We start from the raw sequence: 10050 nt of genomic DNA on the forward strand, positions 1-10050 counted from the left end.
CTAGGTCTAAATACGAACTTAAACTTCGTATTTAATCACGTGACTAAAGGTTTAAGATAAACCTTTAGAGGGCGATATTTCACAAAACTAATATAGTAACTCTCGCTACTTAATTAAATCGCTCGGTAACCGATCTATCTAATATCTTAGTAACGTAATAACTTACTTAGATTCGGCTATTTAATTTCGAAGTTAGATACGTTCTTAGAATTAAGAATATAATAATAGACGCTCTATCTAGACGGCCGGAAACTATAAAAGAGATTACTAAAGTAAAAAGAGAAAAAGACATCGATAAATAAGTGACTGCGTAACTCTCTACGATGCGAGTTAGCCCGATAGTTCTAAATGAAATCTAAGGCTTACTTCTACACGGAAAACATTAGGTTTTAGGATTAATAATAGACTTTATTATTAAGATATAATACGTACGAGTTTACTCTATTCGATTAAAACTCGAAATATCTTAATAAAGTACTACCGAAGAGAAGAAATAATAGATACCGTTACGAAAGAAAGAATATTTTAAGAAATTATAGTAAATTACGTACTATCTTTAAATCTTTCGACGACTTATCGAGATAAATAACAATAACTTTAAAAGAATAAAGCGAGAAGTACTAAAATACTTTATACGAAATAATTACTTATTTCGAAGACTTAATATTATAAGATCTACGCGGCGAGTAATAAATAAGAAAAAAATAAAGTAACGAATCTTAAAAGAACTACATAATAAAAGTAAATATAAAGAAGTTAAGATTACTTATCGACGTATTACGAATCGATACTATTAAAATAATATATATATAATAATAAAAGAATATAAAAAGATATATATAGAATATTAGTTCTAAGACTCGCGAAGAATTAAAGAGAAGATAAAGTTTACTTACGTTAATAAAAGATAGAGAACTATTTATATAGATATAACGTCGATACTAAAATCATAAAGAAAAGCTTACTTAGTAAAGACTAGAAGTATTTTCTTCGAATAGATAAAAGCGCGCGGACTAGCTAAGAATAATAATATATTAATAATAAAATTTCTTTAAGAAGATCTAATCTATCGTTATAAAATATTAAAAAAGTTAGTCGTTAATAAAGAATCTAAAAATAAGAACTTAATAATTACTTTAATAAATAAATATAATATTAAAAGAGTAGTTACTTCTACGTATTATTCTTAGATAAATAGCTAAGTAAAAGTAAGTTATTAAGTTATCGCGGACGCTCTTACGAAGACGTATAAGAAATCGGACCGTAAAGACTAAATAAACTATTTATATATTATATTATAAGCGGATTAAATAACTATTAAAACTAGTACGGGCTTTACTTTATACGAATTAAAGTATCTTAATCGGCTGAAACTACTTATTAAACTAAATATTATTACTTAGAAACTAATATTATAAGAAGAGATCTATACCACTAAAGAACTTATGAAAATACGAGCGCGCGTACTTAAAAGACGTAAAGAGAATCTAAAAGAGACGCGAGAACGTTTAAGGCGGTAACGTAAGCGAGATAAGAAATATTTCGATAAATATTATTAAATTCGAATAAAAAAGTTAAAAGAAGAAATGTTAATTTTAGTTTATAATATATTTAGTTTAATAAATATATTAAGCTCTAAGAAGCTCTTCTTCCGGTGAATGAGTCCATATTAAGTTTTATAGATAAATTCGATCTATAATAATTATATTCTATATAAATTAGATAATACGAAGCTTTATAGAACCTTTACTACTAATCGACTAAAGCGTTTTTATCCGCGTAACTCAAATCGATTTAAGTTAGTAAAGTTAAGTAATACGGTAATAAAAGTAATAATTATAGAAGAGAATAATAGTAGCGATTCTATAAACGAAATTAAAGAAGAGCGAAATAAAGATATCAATAATCGAAATAGTTTCGAAGAATTAAGTAGTGAAGTCGTTAAAACTCGGACTAAACGTCTATTTCGAAGAGCTTCGGCTACTCTTATAACTTCGCTAATTTAGATATTAGACGAAGATAGAGAGAATAATTAAGAACGGCTTCGAATTAACTTTATTATTAAGCTCTCTCTTTTTTCTAAAAGAATTAATAGAGAAAGAGATTTCCGAGGGTCCCGCGAACTAGAACGTAAACGAAGAGAATAATTTAAAAAGAACTCGCTAAGTAAATAAAGACGGCTTTACTTATATAAGATAGAAAGAGAGATAAGCTCTCTATAGCTATTCTTACGTTCGCTTATCTTTTATTAAGTCTATTACTAAAGTTTTAGTTAATTAAGTTATTATTTAGAGTAAATTTAATATTTATAATTAATATTACTATAATAGAGAGAACGATATAATAACGTCGATAACTCTATTATAGTTTCTTTTATACTTTAATTTATTTAGTTTAATTTCTATAGAGCGAGTATTATTAACTATTCGCGCTCGCTTATTTACTTCTAGAATAATTCTTAAGATATATAGATAATAAATAGAATAAAGATAAGAATTATAAAGAAAATAGTTTATAGTATTTTAGTAGTCTTTAGTATAGACTAATTTATTTAGTTATATATTAAATCTAAAAATGATCTCGCTAAGAGGCTACTAAGTTAGCGTAAACTACGTTACGACGAAGTATAGATATTACGGCGTGTAAATCGAAATTTATAGTATAAATAAATACGATAATAGAATATAGTAACGATAGCGATATATAGTAATTTATTTACGGGAACTATTAATAAGCGAGCTAATTAATTAATTAAAGAGAAGAAAATATTACTTAGACTATAAATAATATTAAAGGCGAGTAAGGAGTCGAGTAAATAAATACTAAGACGCCGTCACCGCGACCATCGAAGTATTCCTTACTTAGTTCGTAAATAGCACTTTATAAGTAAAAGAATAAATAAGAAGAAACTAAAATCGACGTAAATATATAATAGTGACGTTAGTATATAACGAAGTTCGCTACTCAATGAGTAGTGAGATTAATAAACGACTAAGTTAGCTCTCGACTATTTCTACTATCTCTTTTCTCTCGTCTTTACTTTATTTCGTTAAGTAATTACTTAATTCTCTCTATTTCTAACGAATACTTAAAGAATATCTTTATTAACCTCGAAAAACAACGCTATACTATTTTATAGCTTCATTTAGTGTATTTTTCATTAAGAAAACCGAGCATTAATTATTTATAAATAGTTTTAAATAATATAAGTAATTAAGATACTCCGCGAAAATCTCGTCGCGTATAAGAGCTTACGTTTAATTCTATATCGATAACACCGTAATAATAAGTTCCGTAAACGCCTTAATATATTACTTCGTTACTAGATTCGTTTATACTAACGTTCTTAAATTAATAGTAGTAAATAATAATTCGGAGATAAGATACTATTAATATTAGTCTATAAATAATCTAAGCTCTCTTATAAAAATCTAATATAATGATCGGAACGTAACTTATTTATAGTTTTAGAGATATTACTCTTAGTATAGCTATAGTATTAAATATTTAGATATCGTATTCTCGTTATTTCTCGATTTAAAAACTACTACGAAAAATATTAGTATTATACCGTAAAGAAGGAATCGACGTAATCGAATAAGTTAGATAAGTCATCTAAATAGTCGAAAAAATATAATAGTTAAGTGAAAAGTTCGTACTAAAAATCGCTAATTATATTAAAGACGATTTAAAATTAAAGATAGTATTTAAAAACGAAGTAATTAAGAATAAGAAGACTAAAAGATTTTAAGTATTAATTAAAGAAGCGATTAATAATCGAAATAAGTATAACGAAATTAAGAGAAGATTTATTAAAGATATTAATTATACTAAAAGCTAAAATATAACTCTATTTTTAAAGAATACGAGCGGTAGAGATACGGTTAACCGAAAGTTTAGATAATAGATAATCGAAGAATTTTAGAAAGATATTATAATATAGTAGCTAAATAATATAGCGTATATACTAAAGAAGCTCTAGTGTATAAGAATGGCGCCTAAGCTACGGAACGAGACATCTATAAATGTATTACGTCGAATTAATCATTAAATGATAAAACGACTAGCCGGTCTCACGGGTATAAAGTTTTCTTAGCTAATATCGCAACGAATCGATATCTTTACGATATGGTCGAATCTAGACGATTTTAGAAACGCTATAAATAATTATAGATATTTATAAGTTATAGCTACGCGTTTAGAATATTATCTTTAGTTAAAGAATAAGTTATATTAGCTAAATAGTATAAAGTCACTAAATATATATAATTTAATTTTCACCGAGGGTCTCTTAGAAATACCGATTAGTTAAATTAATTAGGTCGAATAGAATCTTATTATAGGAAAGAAATTAACTATAAAACCGTCTACTAAGAAATCTATAAAAAAGAGATTTAGTAAGATATTAGCGAAAGGTAAAATCGAGAATTAGTTAAAGAACTTCTAAGAATAAGCGATAAAATCTTCGCCTTTACCGATCGTATCTAAGAAATGATCGAAAGAAGAGTAAAGATATTAGAAACGAAATATTCTAGATTACTTTAAGAATAAGTCTATAATAAAAAAGCTTATTAAAATTAAAGAAAGAGAAGTCGTAATTAAGGAAGCGACTAAAAAGTAATTAAAAATTTAGAACGAATATATTAAAATAGTAATTTAGTCTAAAAAGAGATCGCGATTAATATCGTTAGTTCTAAGAATATCTTTAGAGATAGAAGTGATAGCTTCTAAGCGAATATACTTCTCGTTCATTAAGTAAGCGTTTACGAAAGCTAAAGAAATTATTTCTAATAGTAAATATCTTTATAAAGAGTTTTAAGAGTTATCTTCGCTCTTTAATACGAGACTATATAAATAAAATCTATTAAGAAATTCTTTTAATATAGAAAGATTAGTATAGAAGATTATTATAAACTAATTTAAGAGAGTTAAGTATAATATCGATAAAGATACTTTAACGAAACGATAAGCGAATAAAATAGTTTAGTACGAATTTAAAGCTATTATACGAGTATTCTAAAGGTTAATCGAAGTATTATCGACTAATATTAGTTTAAGATAATCTCTTTAGTATTACGCTACCCTCGAAGTAATTCGAATTATAAAAAGAGTGAAAGCTAAAAAAGATACGTTAGAAATTTAGCGAATTCGAAACGCTTTAAAGAAATTTAAAGAGTATAGTCGCGGAGTAAAGAAATCTCTTTACGGCGGAAATTACTACTCGAGAGAATATATAATCGATAAGAAAGAATTAGAATATCTTTTACTTAGTATAGATTATAACGATTAGTTATCTATAAATTACGTTATTAGAGATATCGCGACCTATCGAAAGCACTAAGTAAAAGACGAATAGAATATAATCTATCTATATAACGTTCGAGAGATATTTACGTTTATAATTTAGCCGCGATCGTAGCGATAAGATAAGTTTATATAGAAGAAGCTAATTCTCTATCGAGAGATTAATTATTAGTGATTAATATACGTCGATCTCAATTCTCGAATCGTTTACGCTATGGATTCGATTAGGAAGCGCACGATAAAAGACTTAATAATTTCGATTATTTTGAAGTATCTTAACTCTTAAGTTCGAGTAAAGCTTAAAGACGGTAGATAGTTTATATTTTAGAATATTAATATTAATAAATAACTAAATAGTTATAATTACGAAATATTTATTATCTTTTAGACTAGAGCTCTTATAGAAAACGGTATTAAAGCTATTAAAGAAGTTAAAATCGACACTTTCTATTAAGTTTAACTTATTTAGGATATTTATTAAGTTATTATTAGAGATAAAAAGATACTATTATTATAGCCGTCTCGCGTAGAAACTAGTGAATAATAGCTATTAAAGTCTATTATAATAATTACTTTAGATAAAAGTGTTATTAATCTTATTAACTAAGAGAATATAAACTAGATATTATAGGCTTATATCGACTTATATAGCGAAGAGAGAATAGATTTAGAATATAATAGTAATAATTCTTAGAATGGAATCTTAACGCGAAGAGTAAATTCTCTCTTTTCTCGCGTTACTTAGTTAGTTAAGGAAGAATTCTAAGAGCGAACTCTAAAACTATTGAGTAATATTAGTATAAAAATAGACTCGATCTTAAGATAGAGTAGTTATTAAAGCGGAATATTAAGAGCGACTTCGGTGTTCTTATATAGATCGAGTAGATCTATTATATTTACTAGTAATATTCTAATTCGTATTCTAGACTTAATAAGAGAGAAGAATCTACCTTCGTTGCGAGCTTCTTCTTATAGTGCTGCGGATCTATTCTCTAAGTAATAATAGAGTTAGATAATTCTTAAGCGTACTATATACTATCGGACGAGGTCGTTCTATGAATGGAAGAGGAAGGAATGTAATAAGGCGAGGTAGCTATACTATAATGAGCTGTACTAAGCTAGTAGAGCGGTAATAGAGTGAAAAAAGTTATTTAGTTATATATTAAATCTAAAGAGGCTGGTAGAGAGGGGGGTGCAGAACAGTTTACAGTGCTGGTAGTGTACCATTTATTATAGATTAAGCAGAGTATTATGAATTCTATAGCTTTTGGCGTCGTCTACCTCTATTCTTAAGTGTTTTATTAGTTCTGTCCTATTCCTCGATACTACCGCTGTGCTAGGTATTCGTAGCCCTAGCCGCTGCCCTTCTGGATGGTGTTAGTGGTGGTGTTGTCTTATTAGTATCAACTAGAACCGCGTTCTCGATTCCCGATCTGCTGAATAGGCCTCTGTGCGTTGTTGCACGTGCACGTCGAACTCTGAAGTGCTCTATTACATTATCAGTATTAACTAGAAACGCGTTCTCGATTCCCGATCTACTAGATAGATCTCTATACGTTATTATACGTATACGCTAAATCCTAAAGTACTCTATTATAATATTACTAATTCTTCTAAAGTCGTTTTATTACTATACTCTCTCGGAAGAAATATATTTAATAACTTATCGAATTTAATTTTAAATTTTAAAAGCTTTATCGTATTCGCGTAATTAATAATTTAGAAGTATATAAGATAAACGAATTATAAAAAGAATTTACTCTTAGTTAGTTATAAAGATATATAACGATATTACGAATTTAAAGCTAAAAAAATAATTAACGTATTAAGCTTACTTACTAAATATATATCTAAACGATATATATTTATTTATTTATATATAGCTAAAAAAAGAAATCGCTTTATATTTAGAAGAATTAAAAAGAATCGCCGCGCCTTATAAAGATTTTATAAAGAATCTCGAATAATTAATAAAGTAATAGAAAGAAAAATTTAGAACTATAAATTATAAAGTTCTATTTAGTTATTTCGACTATAAAGCTATCGATATCTTAAGTAATACTCTTCGAAGCGCTTTACTAAGCTCTAAATATAACGAATAAGTTAATAAATCTTTTATTAATATAAAAATTATAGTAAGTTAGAAAGAATTATATATAAAATATATCGTTATCTTAGACGCCGTCTTTCTTTTCTAGATTAACTAATATAGAAACGTAAACGTACCGATAAAATTTAAAACTTAAAGAAATATTAACGATAGTATAAGACGACTTATTATCTTTAATAATGACTTAATAAATAAAGAATATTATTAGCTAATCTTTATAGTCGATAAGATAATATAGTTATACTTAGTTATTAATTTTATATAAGATAAATTAAATACGACTAAGATAATACTTAATTTCTTCGTTTAGTAATTAAGAAATAGCGTTTTTAATATTTTACCCCGGAAAATACGGCTAAAATCTAATCTTTAGTAGAATATTAGTAACTATAAGCTCTAAGTAATTAAGAATTCTTTAGCGATTATTAATACGAAAACTTACGAGACGACTCACTTATAAATTATTTTATTTAATACTTAAGTTAATATCGAGAATCGTTTCACTATCGTCTTAGAGATTTATAAGATAGTTATACGAGAACCGAAGCGTAGTGAAGGTCTAAAGACGTTAAAGAGCGTAAGTCCGAAGAAGTTAAATAGAAGATAATTAAATAACTTTATAAAGCGTTTAAAGAGTATAAAGAAGAGTTAATATTTCTAAGAGAATAAGCGAAGATTATAGTTAAGTCTTAAGCGAGATCGTTAAGGAAGCGAGCGATAATGAGAGAAATATAATGAAAGAAGTTTAAAGTGAGGGATAACTTTATGATTAGCTAAGGCGTCGACACTAGACTAAGATTCTTTTTATATAGTCCTCGGGAACTATCATTCATAGAATAATTAATTAAGTTACGAACGGAAGAACTTTCTTTGGTTGAGTGTGCGTGCTGTGAAGAGGCTATCTCACCGCCGTACGAGTTAATGCTTATAGCTAGTAGCCTCGCCCTAGTTTAGTACTTACTAATATTAATTTAAAATTAATATTTTAAGAGTCTTAACTATAGATACTCGTTATCTATATAAAGATCTTTACTCTCTCTAGGTAGATAGTTATCTTTAAGTTCTTTAATAGTTAATTATCTACCTATAAGATTTACGATTTATATAAGCCTTATAATCTATATATTAGATAGTTCTCCGAGTTCTCCGAATAAAAAGTATACGAAAAGTCTACTTAAGTAGTAGTAATGAAGCTAAAAAATCGACTTAAATTATCGAAGAATCGTACGCTAAAACGGAGACTAGTTAAAAAAGAAAAAGCTTATATTGTAACAAGGCGAGGTGGCTATGCTGTGATGGACTGTGCTGGGCTGATAGAGCGGTGGCAGGCAGAGATCTGTCAGGTCACATGTCAAACCTAAATGGGCTGGTAGAGAAGGGGGTGCGGAACAGTTTACAGTGCTGGCAGAGGTGCCATTCATTACAGATTAAACAGTTGAGCAGAGTATCATGAATTCCATGGCTTTTTGGCGCTGTCTACCTGATTCCTGAGTGTTTTATCAGTTCTGTCCTGTTCCTCGCTACTGCCGCCGTGCTAGGCATTCGTAGCCCTAGCCGCTGCCCCTCTGGGTGGTGTTGGTGGTGTTGTTTTATCAGTATCAACCAGAAACGCGTTCTCGATTCCCGATCTACTGGACAGGCCTCTGTGCGTTGTTGCACGTGCACGTCGAACCCTAAAGTGCTCTGTTACAATATTTATCGAACTTATCTATAAATCGCCCGAAGAATCGCTAGCTAATTAAGGACGATAACGCTATAAACCGAGAAATAAGATATCTATTTATAACTACGATAATTAAAATTTTTACGAAAACTTACGAGACGTTAAGATATTCGGCGTTTAAAGATCGAAGTTTAGGATAAGAAATGAAAAGATATTAAGAAATAGATATCTATATGAAGAATTACTTATTATTAAATATCTCGAATAATTATAAATAATTATAACTACTTATAATTATAGACGATAATATTTAATTTACTTAATTTAACTAAACTATTATTCTATAAACTTTAGCATAAGTCTAAATTAATAGTTAATTATATATGTTCAGAGGACTTAGAGAACTATCTAATGTATAGATAGTAAGGCTCATATAGATCGTAAACCTTATAGGTAGGTAACTGACTATTAAAGAACTTAAAGATAACTATCTACCTAGGGAGAATAAAGGTCTTTATATAGATAATGAGTGTCCATAGTTAAGACCCTTAAAATGTTGATTTCAAATTAACATTAGTAAGTACGATCAATCATTTAATAGAGTACGAAATTAATACCGTACTAGTCACGTGATTTCATAGATCCTTAGTCTAAATACGAAGTTAAATCGTATTTAGTCACGTGACTTAAGGTTTAATATAAACCTTTAGAGAGCGATATTCCACAATATATAGATTATTTAGCTATAGCTTTAGAAAATCTCGTAATAACGTAAGATAACGTCGGTTAGCGCGTAAATCGCGGCGGCGAATCTAAACTAAAGAAGCTAAAATCGTACGACGAAGACCGCTTAAATAGTAAATTTAACGATTACTTACGTAACCTCGTAAACTAAGTTAACTTTTATAATATTTATAGATAATATCAGCAATTTTTCCCGCGACTCACGGCATTCTTATATACCCAGGGAGCC

This window comes from Cladophialophora psammophila (genome assembly GCF_000585535.1).
Source record: "Cladophialophora psammophila CBS 110553 chromosome Unknown aczJe-supercont1.16, whole genome shotgun sequence".
Taxonomy (NCBI): Eukaryota; Fungi; Ascomycota; class Eurotiomycetes; order Chaetothyriales; family Herpotrichiellaceae; genus Cladophialophora; species Cladophialophora psammophila.